This window comes from Lycorma delicatula, chromosome 9, assembly GCF_047948215.1.
Source record: "Lycorma delicatula isolate Av1 chromosome 9, ASM4794821v1, whole genome shotgun sequence".
Taxonomy (NCBI): Eukaryota; Metazoa; Arthropoda; class Insecta; order Hemiptera; family Fulgoridae; genus Lycorma; species Lycorma delicatula.
In genome coordinates, this window is record NC_134463.1 from 113,736,698 (window position 1) to 113,749,156 (window position 12,459).

The window sequence follows — 12,459 nt, forward strand, 5'->3', positions numbered from 1 at the left end:
ATACCAGAATTTACAGGCAGGTTCAAGATAAATCATAGGCTACATTCACGAATAACAAGTGTATTTTGGTCATTGGGCTTTAGTTAACAGCACTGCCTTAGAAATGATCGACATAAGACTTCAGAAGGCCAGCAATTGAATTGTAACTGGGCTTGTAGCCTTCTGTAATGCAATATAATTTCTAAATAAATATGCAACAAGTAAAATGGCTCCCATATTCACAATGATTTTGAAATAGCATCTTATCTCATCAATATATAATATGAAAAGTTAATCATATATTCAGAAAAGCAGCAATGGTACTTTTTACCAAATACTAGTGAAAAGATTCTTGTAAAAAGTGGAAAAGTATACAATTCATTTACTTAATTTTTGCAGTAAATAAAATTTTAATTTGTCATGACAAATGAAGATTCTATTTGCATGTTTTACTGTCTTATATTAGGTCGTAAATCAATAAGTGATTATTTGAAAATGTTTATACATAAAAAAATGATTTTAAAGCAAATACAGTAAAATAGTTTCAAGATTCAAAAACAGAATTAAATAAATTACATGGAAAATAATTGTGATGTTTCTGAAAATATTAATGAATTTTGTGATTAAATAATTAAATTTACACTAAGTAAACACCACATAGAATCTAAGAGCCTATTGACCTTTTTAGATACCGTACCAGTAACACCAAATTTATATAAACAAGATAAGTTACATAAACAGCCAGTTTCTCAGTTGGCTTTGCCTCATGCTAAAGTGAGTTAATAAATACTAAACAATAAACTAAAGCCAAGAAATTATAATACATGGCATTTATTTGTTAGTGTGATCAGATACATAAGAAATAGATATAACTTCGACTATGCATCCTAGGAAAAATAAATCCCTTAAGACCTGTTAGTTCAACAGAGGTGATAATAAAGAACAAATAAACTATAGATGATGCCAAACCTTCATTTCATATACCACTCCCAACAGATCATGAAAGTTAAATAAGACAGGATACAGTTTTCCTTTAAATTATGAATAACGAAACAATATAGATCGGAAAATAAAGATGATTGATAGCAGCAAATGATTTCAACAAAATATTTCAAAAAATAGTTAACTTTATAGTTTTGTTTTAAAGACTGAAAGTCCTACAAAGGTACTCACTCATTAAATGGTATTTACTAATGTAATTATCAGTGAAGCTAGCGAAAAATTATTCAAATAACTGGGCAATTCATTTATCAAAATTTCAATACATGAAATATAACATAAAGGATATAAATGCAATACAAGGAACTATAATATTTCCTTCTATAATTTATAAATATTCATAAGTATAAATAAATAAGTAAATATTAATTTTATAAGTATTCATAATTCTTAAAAACAATCAAATTCATAACAAAACAGTCATTTTAATTTTATTTAATCATTTTTTTATTATAAAAAATTCTATATAACCAGGTACATTTTAGTAAGGAAGAGATATTATTTAAAGGCATTACGTATGAGTACCAATTAATTAAACAATTAAACTGTCAGTATTTCCTTAACAATTCTTCAAGACTTCTACATTAAGACTCTCAACATCAAACATAAAACAGAATAACATTATCTGCAAAGAAAAGAGTTATAGAGAATTATGTTTCTAATTATTAATCATAAAATCCACAGATTACAAGAATTTTAACAAATAAAAGATCAGAATGTCAATGTCTATATCTCCAAATAGATGGATGGGAGATTTGAAAACACCTGATATATATTGTGATTTTTTTTTTTTCTTCAGTCATTTGACTGGTTTGATGCAGCTCTCCAAGATTCCCTATCTAGTGCTAGTCGTTTCATTTCAGTATACCCTCTACATCCTACATCCCTAACAATTTGTTTTACATATTCCAAACGTGGCCTGCCTACACAATTTTTCCCTTCTACCTGTCCTTCAAATATTAAAGCGACTATTCCAGAATGCCTTAGTATGTGGCCTATAAGTCTGTCTCTTCTTTTAACTATATTGTGATACATATTTTTTATGTAACATTTCAAATACTGTAGAGTTTTCATCTTGAAAATATTGAATTTTAATACATCAAAAACTTAGTAATCTTAACAAAGCATAGAACCTCTTCTAAGATGGTACCAATTGTAAGCAATATAATTACTCAATTTTTGCAGCTGATTTCCTTTTTCTACAGAAATTAACCTTTTTTTAGTGATCATCCTTGCTTATGACATGCTATAAAGTATCATATTAATTTGGTGTATAATTTTATTTCAAAACAAGTAACACCAAATTAAACTTTTCCACTTACAATATACATATTTTTTTTAAATTAGTAAATTGAAAAATGTATATTTTTGAAATATTTATAACGTCAAAATTGTAAAAATTATGTAACAGTTAAAGAAACTGTGTTTAATCAAATTATATAAATTCACATGATTTTTCAAAATGTTCCGTAATTCTGAGCCAATGGAGCAAACTTTATGTCTGGATGCACTTATTGATATTCCTTAACTACAATACATCTGCAGAACATAGATGGAAATTAATAATATTTCCCTACCTACTTTAACTTCATGCGATAATTACTTTTAATGTACATAAGATAACCTGTACACATGGTAAACATAAGGCACATTTTTTTTTTTAGAAATAATACATAAAATTTACTTTCAAAATAATGAATTCTTTCTTCCACAGAATTTTTCAGAGCTAATTAACAGAAATTTTTTTCAAACAGCAGTGCTGTTTTCAACAACAAAATGTTAAAATTTGACACCCTAAGCTTTGAAGTTCTTAATGTTGAGATTCAGTTAATCAAATATAATTAAACTTAACCTATTTTTTAATGGCTTTGCTTTTGTTAATAATATACACTGGAAATGAGTTCAATACAATTAATATTAGTACCGAAAGTGTAACAATTTATAAATAAATGGTCAAGTTAAATACGTTTATTAAAAAAATACCTTGTTTCATATTTGATTTCTTCATGACTTAAATCCAATCTCCATTTATAGACTATAAATAGTTATTTACCTTTGAAAATTCTGAGAGTGTTTTATCAGTTTAAATGCATTATTTTTTTATTTAAAATACTTGTAAATAGAAATAGTGAATGTTCATAAAATGGCTAGTTTAATATTAATATTATCTAAAAAAAAGTTAAGGACGATGTTACAAAAGTGAATACAGGATGAGCTAAATTAAGTACTAACTAAAAATACTAAACTGAAATATAAGTTTAGAAGTGGTCAAATTTTTTTTAGGAAACTGAAAATTAATCTTTTAAAAATTTAAAAAGAGCGGAAAGAAAATTAAAATGGAAGAGAGTCATCATATATAATTACTTTTTTACAATTTTAATATCGATCTTGATAGATTTGAAAAGGTAAAATGTAATTTATTTATTGAAAATAGAAATGAACAACTAACTTTCAAAATTATATGTAAATTATATTTCTAGAAGATCTTTTTGAATTGTTTGGGCCTTCTTCAATCAAATTATCAGTGGCATTCTTGATAATGGTTCCTGCTTTAAAATAGAGATGAAACCCCTTTTGTAAATAGTTGAGTATTTGATATACGTTGTGTTTATTAATTTAATAATAGTTTTTTCAAATTTGGCAAATTTTTAAATTCCATTCTGTTCATGTGTATTGATTTTTATGTGAAGTATATAAAAGATATTCATGTTGTGCTTAATGCGTGCATATGTGTCCTGTTTCTTTGAGCAGATTTGTAAAGATCGTCACGTTGTGCATAGTGTCTATATGTTTTTTGTATCTGTGGGTAAATATACATCCATTATGATCAATGCAATAATTAGTGTAATCGCTGCAGTTTAATTTGTATTCTCCTGAAACGCTGTGTTTGTCAGTGTTGTTATATTGCTGTGTTCTGGGTTTTATTTATAATTTTGAAAACAACACAGATACATTTTTTCTGAAAATACTGATAAATTTAATTAATTGTTGGACAATATAAAAATACAATACTTATATTCTACCACTAATTACATTTTATTTTGTTCCGGATTAATTTTTTTTTTTAAATAAGATTATTAATTCACCACCACCTAAGCACTAAGCTTGTGCATGGGATTATGCTATATGTAACATTTGTAGCATATGAAAAAATACCAAGCCTAAATTTGAGCCAAAACCTGTTGAATTCAAATGAAAGTTAAAGAAACGCACTCTGCAATAGAGCTTGGTATGTTTGTGTAACTTGTTCTATAAATCAGGTTGTCTATAAATGCAGATGATTAGCCACATTTTTAAGAAGTCCATTTTGTCATGCTGATTAAGAAATTACATTTATTTAGTATATATATATATATATATATATATATATATATATTTATTTATTTTACTTTTATTTTGTGTATTTATTTAGTACATTATTATATTTATTTATGTACTGGCATAAATTTATTTTCTAATTTATTTATGGGGAAAATCTTGATACTGGATACTATTTGTCTAAGTATACCTTAAAATAATTTTCATTAAATCAGTAAAATAAACTTTGCCTTGCATGCTTACATTCACACAGATTAACATTACTGTGTATATTTAACCCAAACCTATTGAAAATGTTAAATTCCTTGCTTTCTTAAGTGAATTTGTTCTAAACGATACATATTCATAATTTCTATTTAAATAAGTAAAGTTTTTAATAAATATATTGTTTAAAACTACAATAACCCAAAAAAAAACAGAGACTTATTTTTTGAAAATGTGTATTTTTATAATAATTATTTTAGAAAATTAGTATGAGGGTGGTCATTTGATTGCCCAATCCCATAAAGTTGTATTTAATTCACTCATAATCATTAAATGAGTAAACATCAATGATTATTGAACTATAAGATCCCCACCCCATTATCATTTTGTATTTAAAAGTGGTTCTCAACTGTTAACTATAAACTGAATTGCACATTACATGTGATAAAATTGTTATAAGCCTCCAGAAGTAAACACATGAAGACTAATAAACAAGTTTAATTTTGTTCAGTATGAATAAATACTGCTACTGTATGAAATGTTATTAAGTGGCTACTGTTCAATGATTAAATATGGGCTATAAAATATAGTTATTTTGTAATACTTTTATTTTTGACGGAATAATATATAAATACCAATTACACAAATAATTTCATATTTAAAAATCTGTTCAGATGAGACAAAATCGCATCATATCTTTCATTACATTATAAATAAATAAAAAAATAATAATATGCAAAATACATAACAAAAAATGCATAGGTAACATATGGGAATTTTAAATCTTTAGACTAAAAAATATTCATTGCAGTAATAAATCATGTGAAGTATTAAATAAATATCACAATTTTGTCTATTAAACTATTTAAGCTTAGCATATCACCCAGCTGAATTTGACAAGTTTTAACTAACACAATAAAGAAAAAAAACCAGTATTTATCAACAATAAAAAAATAATAATACTGACTAGATACGACAGTAAAATTCATTTTCCAAAAATTAAATAAAATTAACTGATAAAAAATTTGCTTTTTTAATCATATTATTTCAATACAATTTACAAATAAAGTTTCTTAATCTAAGGTATCAATCGTTAACATTTTCCAGAAATATAAGCTATATAATATAACATAAGCTTCAGAACTATGTATCTTAAAAAATATATAGCTACCAGTAATTATTAATATAATTATTTTTAATAAAAATTAGATTACATCTGATTTCAAAGTAATAATGCCTTATCAACTGGTGGTAATAACATTTTTCATAATCTGCGATAAGCAAATTCCGGATTATATAGTAGCAATGCAGAAACATTAATATTGATAATTGGTAAAGGGCAGTCAATATCATGGTGCACTACAAAAATATCACATGCAAATAAGCTGTATTTTCTTACTTTTTAAACTACATGTAATGTAAATTAGCATAAAATATTATTTTTTTAAAGTTATAATTGTACTAATGAATACATATCACTGGACTTCATTAATAAGTAACTGAAGAGATCCACTGCAGAAACAGGTTATACATTCTTTTTTTGCAGAAGTAATAAAAAAAGTGGAAACGTTTACCTTAAATTGAAGTTCTCATGTAGCTTAGTATATAATTTACATAAATTATAAAATAATATATATTAAAGAAAGGTATTTACCAAAGTCATTTAACAGGTAGGGCAAAACTGCCCTGATTTTTTCCTGCACTTGATTTTGGTTCCTGCTTTTTGAGAATTCCACCTGGGAACCACCAGACCCATTTTGTTCTGTCCTGCAACTGATCCTGAAGGAAAAATGGGATTGGTAGTTGCAATTTCCTGGATTAGCCTGCAGATAGCAGTAGTGCACTAGGTTTGCAAAACAACAGGTATTGATTTTATCTGCTGAAATACCATGCAGTAAGATCTTATGTTTGGGTTAGGTTGACTTAATGGCATATCAAATCTGCTCAAAAATTTTTCATCTTATGTACTGAATCATTCTCATTGTAAATCTGTTTTCTTATAATCTCATTACACGTAAAGAGAAGTAAAATGCCGAGAAACAACGAAAAATCATTACCTTTACATGCTTTCTCAGCATTTGATTTTCAGTTTGGTTGTTCAATGTGACCAAAATTACAAATGTAAAAGCTTTAAAAAATTAATAAAACTTTTCGGTCATACAAAAAGGAAATCCCACAAAAAATGTTAACTTGGATAGGTGCAATAAAAAATGGAACCTATGTTGCGCAGCAAAGTATTTTATTTTCCTCAAAACTGTAATATAGTCTGAGGTCACGTACCTTTCCTCACAGCGTGAAACTCTGTTTAGACAAAATTCACTGATTGGTTAGTTGAATAAGACTTAAAATAACTTAATTAAATCCCTTTATTTAACAATAAGATAATGTACAGTAACAATAATTTGATAATACAATGACCACAATTGAAAACAAAATAAAAATTTCCAAAGACCAAATTAAACTAACCTAAAAATGCAGAAAAGGGCATTAGCTTACGTTTCGCGTTTAAGACGGTAGTATTTCTTTTAATATTCTTATTATTTGTGGAAAATGTGGTAGAAGTTAGTGTTCAGAGTTGTACGTGATCGAAATTATTTGTTTTCTAGTACGTTTATTCAGGATACTAATAGTTGGTTGTATTCTGAGAAACTGATAAGGCACGAACGGCTAGCATAACGACCGTTCTAGTCGTCGTACATGAAAATCTTGTACTCTGGCCAGCGATGTAGCATGTAAATTTATTTTTGTGCGAGTAAGTTTTGTTTTAATGTAGATATAAAAAAATGTCGTATTTTTTATTTTTAATAATGTGGAAAAAATGTTTGATCGCGTTAAAGATAAATTGTTTACATTTCACTTTAACTGTAGAAATTTCACAGAAAGGCAAAAAAACTTTCTGCCCTTACAGTATTTTTACCCTCCTGCCATGTCGAATGAGCAACTTAAAAAAATAAATTCTTAACCAGTAACTTTGTGTTAGTGCAGACTACCTATGAAGACCCACCGGGTTGGTCTAGTGGTGAGCGCGTCGCCCAAATCAGCTGATTTGGAAGTCGAGAGTTCCAGCGTTCAACTTCTAGTAAAGTCGGGTTATTTTTACACGGATTTGAATAGTAGATCGTGGATACCGGTGTTCTTTGGTGGTTGGGTTTCAATTAACCACACATCTCAGGATTGGTCGAACTGAGACTGTACTTCATTTACACTCATACATACCTGAACGGTAATTCCCGGAGGCTAAACAGGAAAAATAAAAACACTACCTATGAACTTCGTCGAAGTGCTGTTAGTTAAATTTAATAATGTACTTCTGCAGACTAGTTTGACGTATTTTTCAGATTTTTTTTACATATTACAGTATTGAAAGTAATAATGTAATTATGATACACGAGTATACAGGTTAATTTTCTTCAAATTTTATCACAGATTTCATATGTGATTGATAATATAAATTTGTAGCTATTTTCACCAACTAAAGTAAATCTGTAATGGATAAATATTAATAACAAAAGACCATGATAATTTCGTTGAACTCTTGTAAGGCTCAAATTTCAGTACACACCAGGTCTATAATCTGTTCATTCTTAGAAGTAGTTATGTAATAAACAAACTATTGTACGTGGCGAGCTGTTGTAACTACCGGATGTTTAAAAACAAATTATCATTGTTTATCACCGACTTAAAAGTAACAGTATAAATTCTCTTATTCCATACTGGATGTATCAATTTTCTTTTAATTGTAGTTCTGCGTTTCAGTACTTTTTTTTGGTACACGTGACCGACCATATATATTCGGTTATTGTTTGATTTATTTTCTCTGCGATTACTGATTATTGTGAGATTTTAAAGTGTGATTAGCCTGTATGTGTGTGTATTCGAATAGTTTATCGATATGAATGATGATTCTGGAACCTGTATTAATTAGCACAGAAAAGGGAACATTTGCTACGTGGTGAAAAAAAAATAGTTTTAAACGTCAATCAACTGCTGGAGAAAAATCCTACGTTGGGTAAAAAGTAGTGAAACGTACTTCTGAATTAACTGATGTGTCGGTTAGTAGTATTAATAGATTACGGACTGAAATAAGTAGGAAAGGAAGTACGACAATGGTTGCATGAGAAAAAATATCACATGTTTAGTATACAAGCCCCATGTTACAATTACAGCAACATTTTGGTAGTCCCTTAGCGTAAGGGCTGTTCATATCAAAACTTCAGATAAAAGTGTTGGGTAATGTTTAGAAGACTAACGACCACGTAAGATAGTTCGATACTGTGCCTGTTAAGGGAGGTGTGACCTTTTTTTGTCTTCGAAACCCCATTTTTCCATCCCCCTGAGCCAATGGTTGATGATATCAAAAAACTTTACTTGGTTAAGTTTAGGCCCTTATCCAAAGAATAGTAGCAACTTTAAACGAGTTCGGCAATTTACATAATAAGAAAGTTATAGCGAATATATATATATATATATAAGTGTATATATAAATTTTTGAACTGACGGTGGTTTTGGGGTTGGGTTCTGGGAGATGTGAAACGCGAAGACATGTCGGAATTTTCAGGAAATCGAATTATGGTACTCATTACAATAATAGGTAGCTTTCTTATGAAATCTACGTAAGTGTAATTTTCGATCGAAAAGAGATCATAATTTGGCCGCGTAATTAAAAAAAAAAATTTTAATGTAATTAAAAAAATATTTTACCTATTAATTTTTTTTTTAATATTATGGTAATTATTTTAGGATATTGTTTTCGTAGGCAAGGCCTGGCTTGATTTGCTTACAAGTTTAGACGTCAACCCGCGGGGGGGTGGACCGATAAAATTGTTATGAACAGGTTTTGCAAAACCTGTTGCCCCCTAAGCAGAGATGATCCGACTTGTGCTATTTCGCAGCTCTTTCCAGTGGCTGAGTCGGCTTGGAATCAAATACAAGTGGCTCATTCAAATCGATTCACTGTTGAGTTACACGGAGAGGCCTTATACAGCTTCATCCTGATAAAATCCCGAGCCCGGATATGGTTCCGGTGTCTATCATTAAGATGCTCGTGTCAAGGCACCCTTGGGTTGTCCTTGATGCATTTAGTGATGTGTTACAAGATTGTAGTCTCCTGTACGGTGGAAGGAGTCATTGGTGCTGGTGCCGAAGAAAGCCATAATAATAGATGGTCATAAATAAAAGATTAACTAATAAAAGATGGTCATACTGCCTATATTATCATCATCCTATATTATTATTGAATACTGTTTGTAAGCTCTTAGAGCGGCTAATTGTAGACTCTGGAAGGAGGTTGTGGATTCAGGTGGCCTATCCCTTAATCAATATGGCTTTGTGAAGGGGAGGTCGCCAGTGGATGCTATCCAGCATGCTCTTGAATGGTTGGAAGATAGGGCTGAGGGCACCTAGCACCAACAAAGAATACTGTTATTGGTCCTCCTAGAAGTCAGGAATGGCTTTGGTAGTGCTCTATGACCAATGATTATCAACTCACTGCGTGCTCATGGTATAAGTGGATATTTGCTGAGCTTCATTAATTCCCATTTACATGAGGGGAAGGTGTCAATGCAGACTGAAGACAGCATATTCTCCTTTGACATGTTTGATGGAATTTTGCAGGGGTCAATCTTGGGCCTACTCTTGTGGAATCTTGCCTGACGAGTTATGCCTCAATTTTGATGGGGATATTGAGCTAATCATCTATGCCGACCCGGCTCTCCTGGTCGCCGGCAACACTGAGGCTGAAATCAAGGACTTTCACTTTTTTTTTTTTTTCAGTTGTCTGGCAGACAACTGGCTTGTCTGTCAGGTGAGTGAATGGCTACGTTTAAGCGGCTTGAGATTGGCTCCTCACAAGACCACAGTGGATGCTGGATTAAGGCATTTGTTTAAAAAAAGAATGTTAATAGGCTGTTGTCGATCCAACAGCTAGCAGTCATTAGTATTGTTGTGGCAAACTGCAAGGTCTCTCATAGTGCGGTTGAAGTCATTGTGGGTGTTCCTCCAGTTTTTTATCAGGGCGTGACGACTAGAACGTCACTAGGCAGATGTCTTCTCCTACGGGGTTGGGATGTTCTTCTGGTTTTGTTGAGGGCCCAAATGCTCTTTCAGGTATATAGTGGAATGCCTAAAGCTGAAACCAGGCATATACTATTGATAGACTGGCCAGATACTTGGAATGGCTCACCTACTGGGGAATGGACTCTGCATATTATATATAATATTAACTCACGGGTGAGGCATAGCTATGGGGAGGTGGGTTCTACCTCTCCCAGCTACTAACAGAGCATGGAAAGTTCAAAGGATACCTGTGTCTATTTGGAAACCTCTGCCTGCAGGTATTGCGAGTTACTGAATACATCCGAGCATATCATCTATAAATGTTATAGATGGGATGGTGTGAGACAGGGGTTGAATTAGTCTTGGCTTACTCTGGAGAGGTCCATGGACTACATTTTGTCCAGTAGGCAAGCCTGCGATGATATTGAGAAGCTTGCTTCAAGAACACTAATGACAAAATCCCATGATGCTTGGGAGTTGGATCGTGAATAGCTGTGGCTATATGATGTGTGTGGATGCTGGGGGGTGAAGATTAGCTTCTCATTTAGTCTGGGCTTGCTTTGGTGGGCAGTAGCGAAGAAGTGTGGGGGACAATGGATCTCTTGCATCTTCCTGCTGAGTAGTGATTTTTTGAGGGTTACATTTAGATCTAGACTGGTGGGGCAGTCTGCAATAGCTGTTCTTACTGCAGTAGGTAAATCAAATAACAACAGAAGATCCAACCAGTGGCCTGACCTGCCATGCCGGAAGGTGGGGAGGGCCGTTTGAGTTAAAGGACACTCCCCTGCGTAGTGCAATACTTTGCTGTTGGTCCCGCATAGGGGTGTAGGAAGGGAAAAAAATTATAATTAAATAAATTATAATAGTAATTAGAATTATAAAAATTGTAATTAAATAATAAATAGATAAAATGTAAAGTGAGTATAAAATTTTGTGAGGAATTAAAAAAATTGTAAATTTAGTATGTAATATTTTTTAGGCATACTGTTCTGCAGCACTCTGTCGTCTGCATGTGTTTATGCAATATATCCTTCTTAGAATGAACAGAGAGTACAACTTGTGAACGTCTAGTTGAAATTGATAACATATCTTCATGTAATGGAAATATTGTTAGATTAAATGAATCTTCTAAATGACACCTTTCAATTTATAAATAAGTATTGTTATTAAATTTTAAATGAAAATGTTGTCAGTATTTTTTTTTATACATATGCTAATCCTTGTGATTTCTATAAATTATAACTGCAAACCAGATTTCAATAAAATGTAATGTAATAATTACATACTTTTTTATTACTATATTCAATGTTTGAATGAAAATAGGTTCAGCTTATTGCTTAGGTAATTACAGATAAATCAATGATTAAACACTTATATTCAATGTTTGAATGAAAATAGGTTCAGTTTATTGCTTAGGTAATTACAGATAAATCAATGATTAAACACTTAAAATATAGTGTTTTTGGATGGTGTAATCAATTAAATATAACATGCGAATTCGATTTTGTCCTTATAGTTAAAATACACAACACCACTCTTCAATTTTAGTCTCTTTTCTCTCTTACTAGGGAAAAAATGTTTAATCATTACAACTTGATGGATTGAGTTATCAATACCACCACCATGATGGTTGGCTGTGAAAATTACACAAAATGATTAATCTTATCTTATGGGACAGCCAAAACAAATTTAAATTTGATAATTTTTTCCATGTACCTAAATATCTTTTCAAACACAGCAATCATTCTCAGAGATACTACTACTGTTAGTTTTTGCATCGTGATTCCAGTTGAAGTTATTGTTAAGGCTATTTTTAAGTTAGTGAATTTTTAATTTCACATTTACCCTAATTTCAAAAAATAAGAGATCCCCCCACCAGTTCACTCCATACATAATTTTTTTATC

At 30.6% G+C, this 12,459-nt stretch overlaps 1 long non-coding RNA gene across 1 annotated transcript; it reads left to right on the plus strand.

The window, feature by feature from the left end:
- Positions 1 to 6,961: 6,961 nt before the first annotated feature.
- Positions 6,962 to 11,742, plus strand: LOC142329875 (uncharacterized). Its single transcript, XR_012757609.1, has 2 exons — positions 6,962 to 7,252; positions 11,534 to 11,742. It is a non-coding gene; the product is annotated as an uncharacterized LOC142329875 (long non-coding RNA).
- The last annotated feature ends 717 nt before the right edge of the window (positions 11,743 to 12,459 follow it).